We start from the raw sequence: 12585 nt of genomic DNA, 5'->3' as shown, positions 1-12585 counted from the left end.
CATAACACAGTGGTAAAAATATAGGATGATATGCAGATAAAAACTATTCTTCATCTTCTCTGCTCCCACGTTCTTAAAACAATGAGCAGAAAAGCAACATATAAATGTTTTTAATGTAATGATACAACCTCAAAGGAATGTATTCAGAATGTATGCTTTGGGTTCTAATAACGTGGCTATATGTATTAGTACAGCTGGCACAGAGTCTTCAGCTTTTTCCTGAAATATATTTTAAAAAATTCATGCACTTGCCATTTTATGCCATGACTCGGATTTGAACCGAGGTTGCTGCGGCCACAACGCAGAGTACTAACCACTATACGATCATGGCTGGCTGGCTCTGCTTTGTTCCAAACAGCTCTTCCTTACAGTTGCGGTGGGAATTGGCCAGAACCTGCGAGATGAAAAACACTGAAGAGCAGTTTGATAATACTGCTGATCTCAGAAATCTCAGAGCCTGCCTCTTTTTTCCAGTTGTGCTTCTTTCTGTTATCAACCAAATACAGGTTTGTTTGTTTTTTTAAAAAAAATCCTTTGCTGTGTTTGCAGTGGAAAATATGAGCTTCTTCAAAAGCAAAATATTCTTCCTACAGTGGGAAAAAGCTAATTTAGGATGCAAGAAATCAAATCATCCTAAGTGAGAATCATATATCTAGCTCAGGGGTGAGGATTTGTGATCTTCCAAAACCTTTCCCCAAATTAGACACCCTTCCAATGTGCGGATTTCAGATCCCAGATTCCTTAGGCAGTGTGGCTATTGTTGACAATTCTAGAGGATAACACGTTTGGGGAAAGGTTCTGCTGGCAACTGCAATTTAGAGACATCCCAAGGGTCATACTTTTCAAACTCCTAGTCGTCTATACCAGAAATTCAAACTGCAGATTTCTTGGTTCAATGGAATTTACCAGCAAGCTTGTTTTTTTTAAAAAAAAGTGTACATTTATTGCATCTGCAGGGAACAGGCAGGTTTTGTAGTAAGGACAAAATAATGGAGAAGCTAAGATTTGGGTCTTTCCTACTTGTATCTAATCATGACAGAAATGTGCCCGGGCATCCTCTTTTCTTGTGACACTGTTTTATTAAATTTGTAAGACTACTCAACTGTATAAGGATTTATATTTTCATCTCATTCCCTAGCCCACAATAAGATGATATCAAGTTATCCTTAGCTATATTGATGTTAAAATAGTATTTTCTTGCTTATCCTTAATACTGTCTAAACAAAACCTCAAGGTGTATAAAATCTGCCTAACTTTTGTTGTTGACTACTATGGAGGTAAGTTGGAGCACTATAGTGGCTTGAAATAGTACCAATGGAAACACGATAGAGCTCTGCAACAAGCATATCAAAATTTCATGAGAGCAGAGATTTTCTGCCAGTTGAAAGATGTGCGGATAACATCCAGATGTTGCAATATCAAGCCCTTGGACCTTGATATCTGGAGGTAGCCAGTTTGATTTCAATAATTTGATGCAGATTTCTAAAGTTCCTGGAGAGCTGTTGGTCGTTTCCTGAAAGAAGAAATAAATCTATTAAAAAAATGGGTTGTTCAAATTCAAGTCAGGGATTTTATGGACTTAATAAACATGATTAAACATATGATTACTTCTAGCTTGAAACTGTGATGCTGATCCAAGAGCAAATCTATCAGAAACCAAAAGGAATTGTAATCCTTCTTTCAGTGGGCTGGGCTTTGAACCCAAGACTTCTTATATTCCAAAGGTGTATCAGGCTTGCAAGGCAAGCAAGAGATTGCTATATTAAGATTTTTGTGACAGCTAGTCTTAAGGGCTTTTGCCCTGCGGTCTCACTGGCAGAATGTAATGTACTTTGCTAATGCAGCATCTTCCTCCTGTCTTTAGCATCTCACTCCTGTCTTTAGAGTGAGTGGCCTAAATTATAGCATGAGGCACCATGGCTAAGTTGGTTAAAGCACCTGTCTAGTAAACAGGAGATCCTGGGTTCGATTCCCAGTGGTGCCTTAGGAACGAAACCTTTTGATACTAACAAGATGGATACAGCTGAACAGGGCACACCTGGGTCTTTTTATTATTCCAAAGCAGAAAGAAAACCTGATCAACAGTCTGATTTTACATCATGATTGAGATTAGAATTTTGAATGAAATTCAAAGGCAGAGGCAATGAAGACCTTTAACCACCATCCCATAATTTTACAATCACAGCTAGGACTCGGTAGGGAGTGCATCCCTCTAATTAGTTTGTGGATGTTGAGGATGGCTAGATTTATTAATTCAGCTCTGCCAAGTATAAGGCCTTCCTGGGTATTTTTCTGATGATTATGGCTGTAGCTTTTCATATCAAAAGCAAGAGTCATATCAATACACTAACAAGCCAAGCATGATATTTCTTTGCTTTGGAGGCTATACAACATCAATACTGAAATGTATGTATATGTGCATGTAAGGCTGGCTTTAGGCTAAGGCTGAGTAGGTTCTGGCCTAGGGCACTAAAACCTAGGGGTGCCGACACTGCCCCTCCTTCCAGATCATTCTAAAAATGGAAATTCTTACATCAGTACCCTTGATGCCATCAGGCGGTGTCATGGGGTACCATATTCCCTTGAGTTGGCACTGTATATATATATATATCTTCTGGCATCAATTGTGCCACAACTGGCAATATGCCTAAGCTAATTAAAATGCTTGTCTGCTAAACAGGAGATTCTGAGTTTGACTCCCCCCCAATGGGGACTTAGGGGCTATTTCTTTGGGCCTTGGGGATCTGGCTTTGGGTCTCTACAGTTCTCTGAATGTGTTTGATTGCTCACCAAGGGAAGAAAGAAATATGTAAAAGTTCAGAGGTTATATTATGATTCAGATCTGGCCTGCTGCAGTCCCAGTGCTGGAGGAAAAGCTTCACTTCTGCACCTTCCAGGAGAACGTGGTGTATGCTACTATCATGCCAATTTAGCCTAACCTGAAGTTATAAATAAGCCAGGCAACATACCTAGGACAATGACATTAAGTTAAAGCAGGGGTAGGCAACCTTGGCTCTTTTATGACTCGTGGACTTCAACTCCCAGAATTCCTGAGTCAGCTATGCTGACTCTGGAATTCTGGGAGTTGAAGTCCACGAGTCATAAAAGAGCCAAGGTTGCCTACCCCTGAGTTAAAGTATCTGCCTCATAAACAAGAGTTACTGGGTTTGCTTTGGTAGTAGTGTTTTGAGTTATGCTGTGGCATTCTAACAGTTGTTCTAGGAAGATTGGGAGCTTTTCCCCATTCCATGAAGTGGAAAAGAAAGCCATTTAAATCCCGAGTTTGTGTTGTGATTTGGATTTAAAGCAGCATGTTGTCTTGTCTTCTGGCAGGAACAAACTCAGAGTAATCAGTGTCTAAATGTGTTAGAGCTCCTAAATAGCAAACAAAACATCTTCAGTTCAATTCTGGACAGTGCCTTGGAGATATTTTTGTTTGACAGTGAAGAGAAAGCTGCTCATGATTTCTGAAAATGAAAAATCTCCCCCCCTCCAGCCTTTTGCAATAAGTAGACAGAATGGCCAGTATTTTCATCCCCATATTGTGTTTTCATCCCCAGTATTTGAATCCCTATATTGTAGTGTGCTTTAAGCTTATCCTTATTTCTTACATTTCCCAAAAACACTCGGCAGTAAGATGGCAATATAGCTGGCTCTGAACTGTTTTCTCTGATTTTGTATCTCTTTGGCCAAGGGAATTAGTTTCTCCAATGCCCTCAGGTTACTACAGCCACACATGAAAAGTGTAATCTTTGAGGTAGCAGCCTTTTGAATGGTTTCTTGGATTTTCAAAGCATAATTATAATAACGCAAAACCTTTCTCAAATGTATGTGACATGAAAATCCCCTGCATTTACAATGAAAGGGACAGTTAATACACAGCAGTTATAGGTTTGTTTTCAAATAAACCGTCTTGCTACTCTCAATGCTTTAAAACTTTTATACAGCAGCTTTTTGCAACTTGGTGCTTTCCAGATGTATGAGTTTATAATCCTCATCATTACAATTTCCATAATTCTCCAAAGAGTAACATATCCTTGGAGAAAAGGCTAAATGATGGGAATTTTAAGCCAATTCATTAGGGAAGTCTTCCACAGAATTTTAAGGCTGCCTCTTCACTTTTCTGAAGTCCCCGGTACCAGAAATTCAGTTTAAGCAAAATAAAAAAATCTAACTCTTCTGCTTCCAGAGTCACAAGATAGTGAGGACTGCAAGGTAAATTTACTTTAGCTAACCATTTTGATTTCCTAGGTTTGAATGGCTCAAGTAAGTGGTAAGAAAATGCAAGGCATTTTAAATTCTTTTTATGTATGCTTCAAAGCCTCTGTTGCTTTAGTAATGAGTTCTCTCATTTACTGCAGTGTTGGGAGGGGAAGTAGATAAACTCAAGGTCTCTTGAGTTTACTATATAAGTTGGCAGCACACACCACACATTTATCCAGGAAGGAGTGAAGGAAAGTAATGGAAGATTAGGATTTTCAGATATTTGAAGGGAGGACATGGATAACTGGAAAGGAAGGACAAAAAGGGAAAGCGGGATTAAAAGTGAAGGACCATTCAAGGTCCAGAAATATCAAATGGCTATAGAAGGTGACCAATCAGAATGAGAAGAGACATTAGAAGTTTGGACTCCTGAAGAGAAGGAAGAAAGGAAGTATATATTAAGGAGGTGGATTCCTAGGAGGGATCTAGAGGAGTAAGAGGCATTCTAGAGGAGTAAGAGGCAACTCAGTTAGAATTTATATGTAAGAGAAAGGAGGTAAAGACAGCCCCTTCCTAATAGTTCACAGACTGTATTATAGATGCAGATAGTAGAGTGCTGAATCTGGCAAAATTTTATTTATAGGTGTGAAACAATAAAGAACTCAGCTTGGAAGAATCACTACGTATCATTTTTGTTTTGGGCCTGTTGAAAGAAGGAAAGAAGGAAAGGAGGAAAGAAGGAAAGGAGGAAAAAAGGAAAGGAGGAAAGAAAAAAGATAGATAGATAGATAGATAGATAGATAGATAGATAGATAGATAGATAGATAGATAGATAGATAGATAGATAGAAGTCACAGTAGAAAAATTAGGATGTGTCACATGGTCAGTCTGATCATCATGTCATTATTATGCACACCTCCCCATTTTGTACATATGTTGGGGCATCACATACTGTACATGCCCCAAAGAAGCAGAACTTGTGGTATTGTTTTTGCTTGGTTTGGAGAATTTTCACAATCAGTGCAGATACAAGCTGAATCCATCATTTCCTCATTCTTTGCATTTCCATATTGTCCAGCATTTGTCAGGCTGTGTCCACCCATATTTCTGTGTTATAACTTTACTGAAGAGGTGATCTGAGTCACTAGGCAGTCCATTCCAAGAACAATAGTCACAAGAACAATAGACTAAATGATTTTTTAATGAAATTTATTAGGTCTTCATTAAACAGTTCAAAAGTGCGTGAGTAACAGAAAAGCTGTAATTGGAAAATAATCTCTGGACATAACATGGAGACCATATTTATGTGTCTCATCTTGTTCTCAGTTTAAGAAATTGCAACAAATTGCTCCCAAAACTATCTGAATATTATTGTAGACAATGCAACACTAGAAAGTACAGAACATTGTAGAACTTGAATGAAAGAAGGGGAAAAAATGAAAGTTTCAATTTCAGAGTCATAGCCTTTCTAGATCTTCTTGTCTCCCAACTGATGAAAATCCATAAAGTTTAGCAGGTCTTAGTTCTCCATAATTCTCTTGCATACAGTCTCAATTCTTTAGATCAGGAATAAGCTTCCTATTCTGGCCTTGGACAACATTTCAGTTTCATGACTTTGGCATCTTCCCCAAATTTCCATTATATCAAGAGAATTCAGAAATATCCACCAGAAATGATTTTAAATTTAATTTAAATTGACTTGAATTAGGACATGAATTCATAAACCTTATGTTTGATGTTAAAACATCTGCAACGGATTCATAAAATAATATTCTGCATCTGTTTTACCATAACCCTAAAAGAAAGAGCATGAGGTTTTGCAGTACCAACAATAAACACTTTCCAAATATACTCCCAACTGTTCTTAACAAACAGATCCTATTGCTGGAAGCTCCTTGTTTAGCCTTTTCACCTATTTCCAACTTAACTTTTTTTATTTTCATCAAAATTATTCTGTGTACTGTCTATGAAAATCAACCACTCATTACTCTCTTGACTGCACTATTTGCAACTGTCTTTTTCTTTCTATGCACATAATGCAGTATCTTTCTCTCATTTTTTGTAACTATCATTTTCTTAAATGAATGTTTTCTTCATCGCAGTTGTGATATGTTATGTTATATATGATATGTTATCGAACTCCTTCATGCTGATTTTCCCTGTCTTGCAATCTTAAGAAATTTATTACTCACAGAGAGGCCATCTAGGATGAGACAGTTTTCCTCCGGAAATACATGTGTGCTATAGATAAACTGGCTTAATGTTAGAAAAAGAAATTTAGAAATACATTTCACAAAGACAAACTTAGGGCATTGCATTTATAAGGATATTCCATATCCCATATTTTTTTTTCTCAATTGGAACAATGAAACAGTTCTAAATTCTTGAATACAGACATGGGAGTACATTCAACGGGCAATAATAATAACAACAATAATAAAATTTGATAAATAAGTAAAATAAATAAAAAATGAATTTGACAAATTCACCTTCAGTCAACTGCAAAAGGTGCTTTACTTGGAACAGCTTCTATTCTGCGGTGATACATGTAACACGTTCAACATCCAGATCTGCCTATCCTTGGTGCTTGGAAAGGACTTGATAAGTAGACAGAAATGTCAAATCCAGTCGTGAACATCTGGCAGACTGTATGACAAACCATGACAACAACAATAACAACAACCAGGGGGAAAATTAATCCAAATAATCTCTAAGTGCAAGAAAGGTAGCAGGTTTAGCTCTATAATCAGCAATAAAAACAGCTGCCAGAGAACCAGATGCAAAGGCAGAAAAAAGCCTGCTCCTTCACTTGGCTCGGGACATATATAACTGTCACTGGCAATGGAAAAAAATCATAATGTGGTTAAGTATAACCACAGAATAAAGAAACCAATTACTTGGAAGCGAGGGACATTTTAAAAATAAGTTATTTTTCTTTTTTATTAGGCACAGCTGAACCAAAGGAAAAAAGAGAAAATGTTTGTTCCATAGAAAAACACTTTGCTCCTATAATAACTGGTATTGTGAGGGTTCATGAGAAAGTTGTTTGTCACACTACTGTATCTAATAACATACTTTCAAGTCTCGGTATTCAGACTGGTACCCCTTTGTGTGAGGGGCTGCCCTGTTATTGGTTGATCATTGGTTGATTGATTGATTGATTGAATGGTTGGTTGATTTACTAACTTTAGTTTTATATGCCACACTTCATATGGTTTCATGGCAGGATACAATCAAAAAAACAAAATAAGTGTAACAGTAAAAGCAGAATAAGAGAGAAATAATTCTTAAAACTGTCAAAACCTTTTATAAATTTTAACCAGAAATGATAGTATTTCTAGGCGTACCAGTAATGTATCTTAAATATATGTTCTTTTGAATATTTATTTAATTTCACTAGGCTTAAAGGCCACTTCAGCTGCAAACAACGCGAAGTAGTGTGTGTCTTAACCTCCACAAATTGGCTTAATAACAGTGCAATTAAAAACAAATCTACCTCTCCCACTGGGAATATTATTTCATTATTTAATTCATTATTATTCAATATTACATTAATAAGTTCAGTCAAGCTAAAAGGTTTTTAAGGCTTTCTAAGGGTCACAGGGATGGAGTGTCCAGATTTTTGGTGGGAGGTTGTTCCACAGAAAGGAGGCCAAGGTGTTCTTGCTCTTCCCAGGATCTTGCACGGGGAAGGAAATTTCTCCAGCTATCATTCAGCATCAGTGATTAGCATGGGGGAAGGTTGCTGAGTATCTGAGGACACCTGCTTGAACACCTAGTAAAGTTGTTATCATATAGAAGCAAAAATAGCTTCTATTGTTGACCATTTTCATTGTGTTTGAACTGACATATTTCTGGCCACAGATTCTGGCTACAGAAAATTAAAACATTGAGTCATTCAGCTACCCAGACTGAATCTTAATTTGCACTGAGCACATCCAACCATTTGGACTGCACATGCACCAATCCTGGCTCACTGAACAATATTGCATGCAATGTCCCTTGCTCTAGAAAAGCATCAGAATAAAAAAATGAGGCATTTTCCTAGATTAAACTTTGTCCACTTCATTATTTAAGCCAAAGAATCCAAACAAATACTTCCTGCTGCACCAAATATTTTCTATTTATAGCTTTGTAGTGGAGAGTAAAACCACACTTGATGTGTTTTTTTTCCCCAGAAGTCAAAACAAAAATTTGTTTCTGTTTCTCGAATTCCATATCTGCTGAAATAAATCAACTGACAGTCCTAATGAGTGATTATTCTGGATTCATCTTAGCAATTTTGTAAAACATGATAGAGCCAATTAGCATTCTAGGTAAATCTGGAATCTAACTCCTTTTCTGCCAAAGTGCAAAGTTTACTTTTTCTTCATCCTCGTATTTTATAGTACATCCAGTGCCAAAGTTTTTTTTAACCATATGATTGACAAATACAGGTAGTCCTTGACTTACAACAGTTCATTTAGTGACTGTCCAAATTTACTGAAAAAGTAACTTATAACCGTTTTACACATGACCGTTGCAGCATCCCCATGATCGCATGACCAAAATTCAGACGCTTGGCAACTTACTCATATTTATGACGGTTGCAGTGTCCCAGGGTCATGCCAATCACCTCTTGGGACTTTCTGACAAGCAAAGTCAATGAGGAACCAGATTCACTTAGCAATTGTGTTACTGCAATGGTTCACTTAGCAACTGTGGCAAGGAAGGTCATAAAATGGGGCAAAACTCACATAACAACTGTCTCACTTAGCAACATAGATTTTGGGCTCAATTGTGGTTGTAACTTGAGGGCTACCTGTAATGAGCTTGTCACTGGATTTGTGTGTAGCAGCTGTAGTGAGGTGTATGGTTGCCCAGTTACTGCAACATTTCCAGTCTTAGCTTTAACCCATCTTGACCATTGTAGTATGCTTTATGTGAAACTCTCTTTGAAAAACTTCCAGAAACTCAATTGATGGGAATGCTTCAGCCAGGCTGCTGACTGATGGATCATATGATACCTGTACCGGCTGTCACTTGCCTACTAGGCACAAGTTAAGATGATGATGTTGACTTTTGAAGTTCTAAATGACATGGAGTCTATTCATCTGCTGGACTACCTCTCCTCCTATGGACATATCTGGTTACTTAGATCAATGTGAAAAGCCCTTAAGAAAATGACTGTCTGGCTCAACAAGCTGGTATGAAGGAACAGGCCTTCTTCTGCTTAACCCCCAGGATATGAGATGTGCTCTCTAAGGAGAAGCATTTGGCTGTCTCCTCCAGTATTTAGAAAGGTGTCACAAACACTGTTCTTTTGCAATTTATTTTAATGATTGATTTTACTATTAATTGCATCAAGTTATTGCTATGTTTTATCCTCTGTATTTTTTAAAAATTTATTTTTATAATTCCTTTGAATATTAGAATCAAAAGAAAGGTGGGGCATATATTAAACAACACAATCAATCCATCAACCAAAACTTGGCAATGTGGGCAGTTACAGTAGATTTATGTACTCTACTGAAATCTAAGGCTTGTTGAGTTCAAAAGTGCATAGTGCTAGCTAAGGCTGTGTAAAATCGGAAAACTAGAGAAAATAAGAAAGTTTTCAGCCTCTAGCTTGGGAGCTATTGTATTATATTGCTTTGTTTTGCCTGTTTATGAGATTACACTGTGAGCCTGACTATACTTAGGAAAGACATGATTATCTATTTTTGACCTTGGTTTAGGCTTTTTGAGGCCAAGAAAATGACTTTCCCATATTATTTGTGGATTTATGGGCGATTGAAGTAGATGTACACAGGAAGCAGTGTGGCACAAAGTTTCATTTGGAAAGATTAGGTGGATTGACTGTTCTTTTTGGTATGGAATCTGACCCTATATCAGTGGTTTAGAAGGAATTCAGACTCTAGCCAGGCTTGAGATATAGTGTACATTTTTCTCTGTTGCGCAATAGCTTGGTGGCTAAGCAGATCCTTTGGCCCAGGGATCATTTTAAATTCTTGGAAAAATGAAGAATTGAAAAAAAATACTGCCCACATCCTTGAAGATCTGCTACCTGTCACTGTGAAGAATACTAGGTCAGAAGGGCCAAAGGCCTCTCCAACCAAGTGGCAGCTTCTAAATTTTCTTTCATTTGGAAATTGAAGTGATGCTAGAGTCTACTCCAGGGGTAGTCAACCTTGGCTCTTTTATGACTCGTGGACTTCAATTCCCAGAATTCCTGAGCCAGCTTAGCTGGCTCAGGAATTCTGGGAGTTGAAGTCCACGAGTCATAAAAGAGCCAAGGTTGACTACCCCTGGTCTACTCCTATGAGAGAGGCTTTTCAGTCCCAACGTGGATTTCTTCATTTACTTCAAAAGGCAACTGTATTGCAGATGGACACTTTTGCGTTTATTCTGCTTAGAAGATGACCTAGACTTCTGTCTCTAAATCTTGCTCTGAATAAATCATGGTTTTATCTTTAGGAATATCTTCTTTCTGTTAATCTTTGAGGCCTCTACTAGAGTAGCCTCTGTCTAGTCTAATGTGCAGCAATTAGCAAGTGATAATATCTGCTCTGACACTCACACTGAAGACCTGCAAATTGAACCACTTCAAGATACAGAAGGAATCAAGTATTTTTTTTTTAAAAGGGGCTTTTAAAACTGCAACTCTTTCAACAAAAGGTAGCTGAGGGTGGTGTTAAGTCCTGGGAATAATGGCGCTTGAGACGAATCATCTTCAACAAGTCTTTATTGTTTGCTCCACTCTACGAACAACCAGAGCAGAGGCACGCAGGCCTCTATTTATACCCTCTGATCCCCGGGCAAGTTCAACCAATCATGAGGCAGGCTTTTCCCTCCTTGCGCATGCGCACAAGGCTGGCGCCGCTCAGTCTGGTCCCGGGCAGCTTCTGCAATTGCCCGGGACTCTTGCAACGTCCCGAGCCTGCCTCTTGCAGGCTCAGGACACAACACCCCTTCCCCCTGGATGAAATAAGATTGCGCCCACATGGATGCCATCCTATAGATGGTAATATAATTAATAATGAAATAAAGTTACACAATGTATAAGGTGTGGGACTGTTCCTTTGAACCAGATCCAGTGACCCCCCCGACCTTGTTTTATTTAAATACAACCCGCCAGCACATTCAGTCAGCTCTTGCTATATACCTGTTCACCTTACGTAATCGGCTAGGTATTTGGGAGGGCCTCTTGCCCTGAGTGACCTTCTCAGACCTGGAGAGTTTGTATTGTTATTTCCGTGGCCGCTTGCTCTAGGTGAAGTGCCCTGTGAATGACCAGTGACTTCAGCTTAGCTTTCCAGCCCATCTCCTGTAATTGAGCAGTCCGGGCCCTGTTGGTTGTTAAACCTGGTTGACCAGCCCTCACTGGAGTTATCTAACCCCTGTGAGTTCATTCCCGTGTTTCCTGAATGAATGTGGGATTTCTGGCTCGTTTCTGTAGTGCTAGGGACTAGGGATGCCTCCCTGTGAGCCCTAATGCGTGAGGACATCCTCCTCTGAGCCCTTTCAGCAAGGGACGTGTTTCCCCTTTGTATTGCCTGCTCTCTTGCATGTTGTGAGTTGTGAGTATGCTCCCAGGTATTCTCCGTGTCTGGATTATTGCTTGATAGGGGTGGATAATTAGTCTGCCACCGGAGGGACTCCCAGGCTGGAGTGTGTGTGGGGGTGTCTATGTACTCCCATTCCCAAGAACTGCTACCTGAAGCACCTGTGGAAGTTGGGTGTTGAATACCCGTTTCCCTTTCCACAGCCAACGTAGGCTGTTGATTTTGAATCCCAGAATGCATTTCCCATTCCTCCTCCCCCCCAGAGGAGACTGAGAAGGAACCATAGGCGCGTCCCTCCTCACACGTAATTGATCGATGTGGCGGCGAAGCACGCGGCCGTCTGGCAGGGACACCTCATAAGACAGAGGCCCCGAGACTTTACAGATCACAGCCAGTACCCAAAGGTGGCCAGGCCCGTAATTCCTGGCCCAGACAGGATCACCTTCACAAAGGACCCGTGGTGGGTGTGGCTGAGACACCTGAGCAGCTACACGTTCCGGATGCAGCCTGTCCAATTTAGTCACGAGCCGACGACCCCAGCGGAGTTCGGCCGGGCACTTACCCGTGGCAGTGCACGGAGTAGTACGATGTGCCAAGAGAAAATCAGCCAACCTGTGATGCCAGTTGCCGTAAGTCAGGTTCTTGAGGGCGTCCTTGGTGACGCGGACCATCCGTTCAGCCAGACCGTTGGTGGAAGGATGGAAGGGAGCCGAAGCAGCATGGCGGATCATGTTGGTCCGAAGAAATCCCTGAAACTCAGTAGAAGTAAATTGAGGACCGTTATCCGACACTAGAACATCTGGCAACCCGTGTGCAGCAAAAATGTTCCTCAACACCT

The 12585-nt window shown here is 39.6% G+C and overlaps 2 non-coding genes across 2 annotated transcripts; one reads left to right on the top strand and one right to left on the bottom strand.

Moving 5' to 3' along the window:
* Nucleotides 1-259: 259 nt before the first annotated feature.
* TRNAH-GUG lies at nucleotides 260-331 on the bottom strand. The gene has a single exon. It is a non-coding gene; the product is annotated as a tRNA-His (tRNA).
* Nucleotides 332-1910: 1579 nt separating this feature from the next.
* On the top strand, nucleotides 1911-1984 carry TRNAT-AGU. The gene has a single exon. It is a non-coding gene; the product is annotated as a tRNA-Thr (tRNA).
* The last annotated feature ends 10601 nt before the right edge of the window (nucleotides 1985-12585 follow it).

This window comes from Protobothrops mucrosquamatus, unplaced genomic scaffold, assembly GCF_001527695.2.
Source record: "Protobothrops mucrosquamatus isolate PMUCROS unplaced genomic scaffold, P.Mucros_1.0 scaffold_248, whole genome shotgun sequence".
Lineage (NCBI taxonomy): Eukaryota > Metazoa > Chordata > Lepidosauria > Squamata > Viperidae > Protobothrops > Protobothrops mucrosquamatus.
This window is presented reverse-complemented; position numbering and strand designations above follow the sequence as displayed.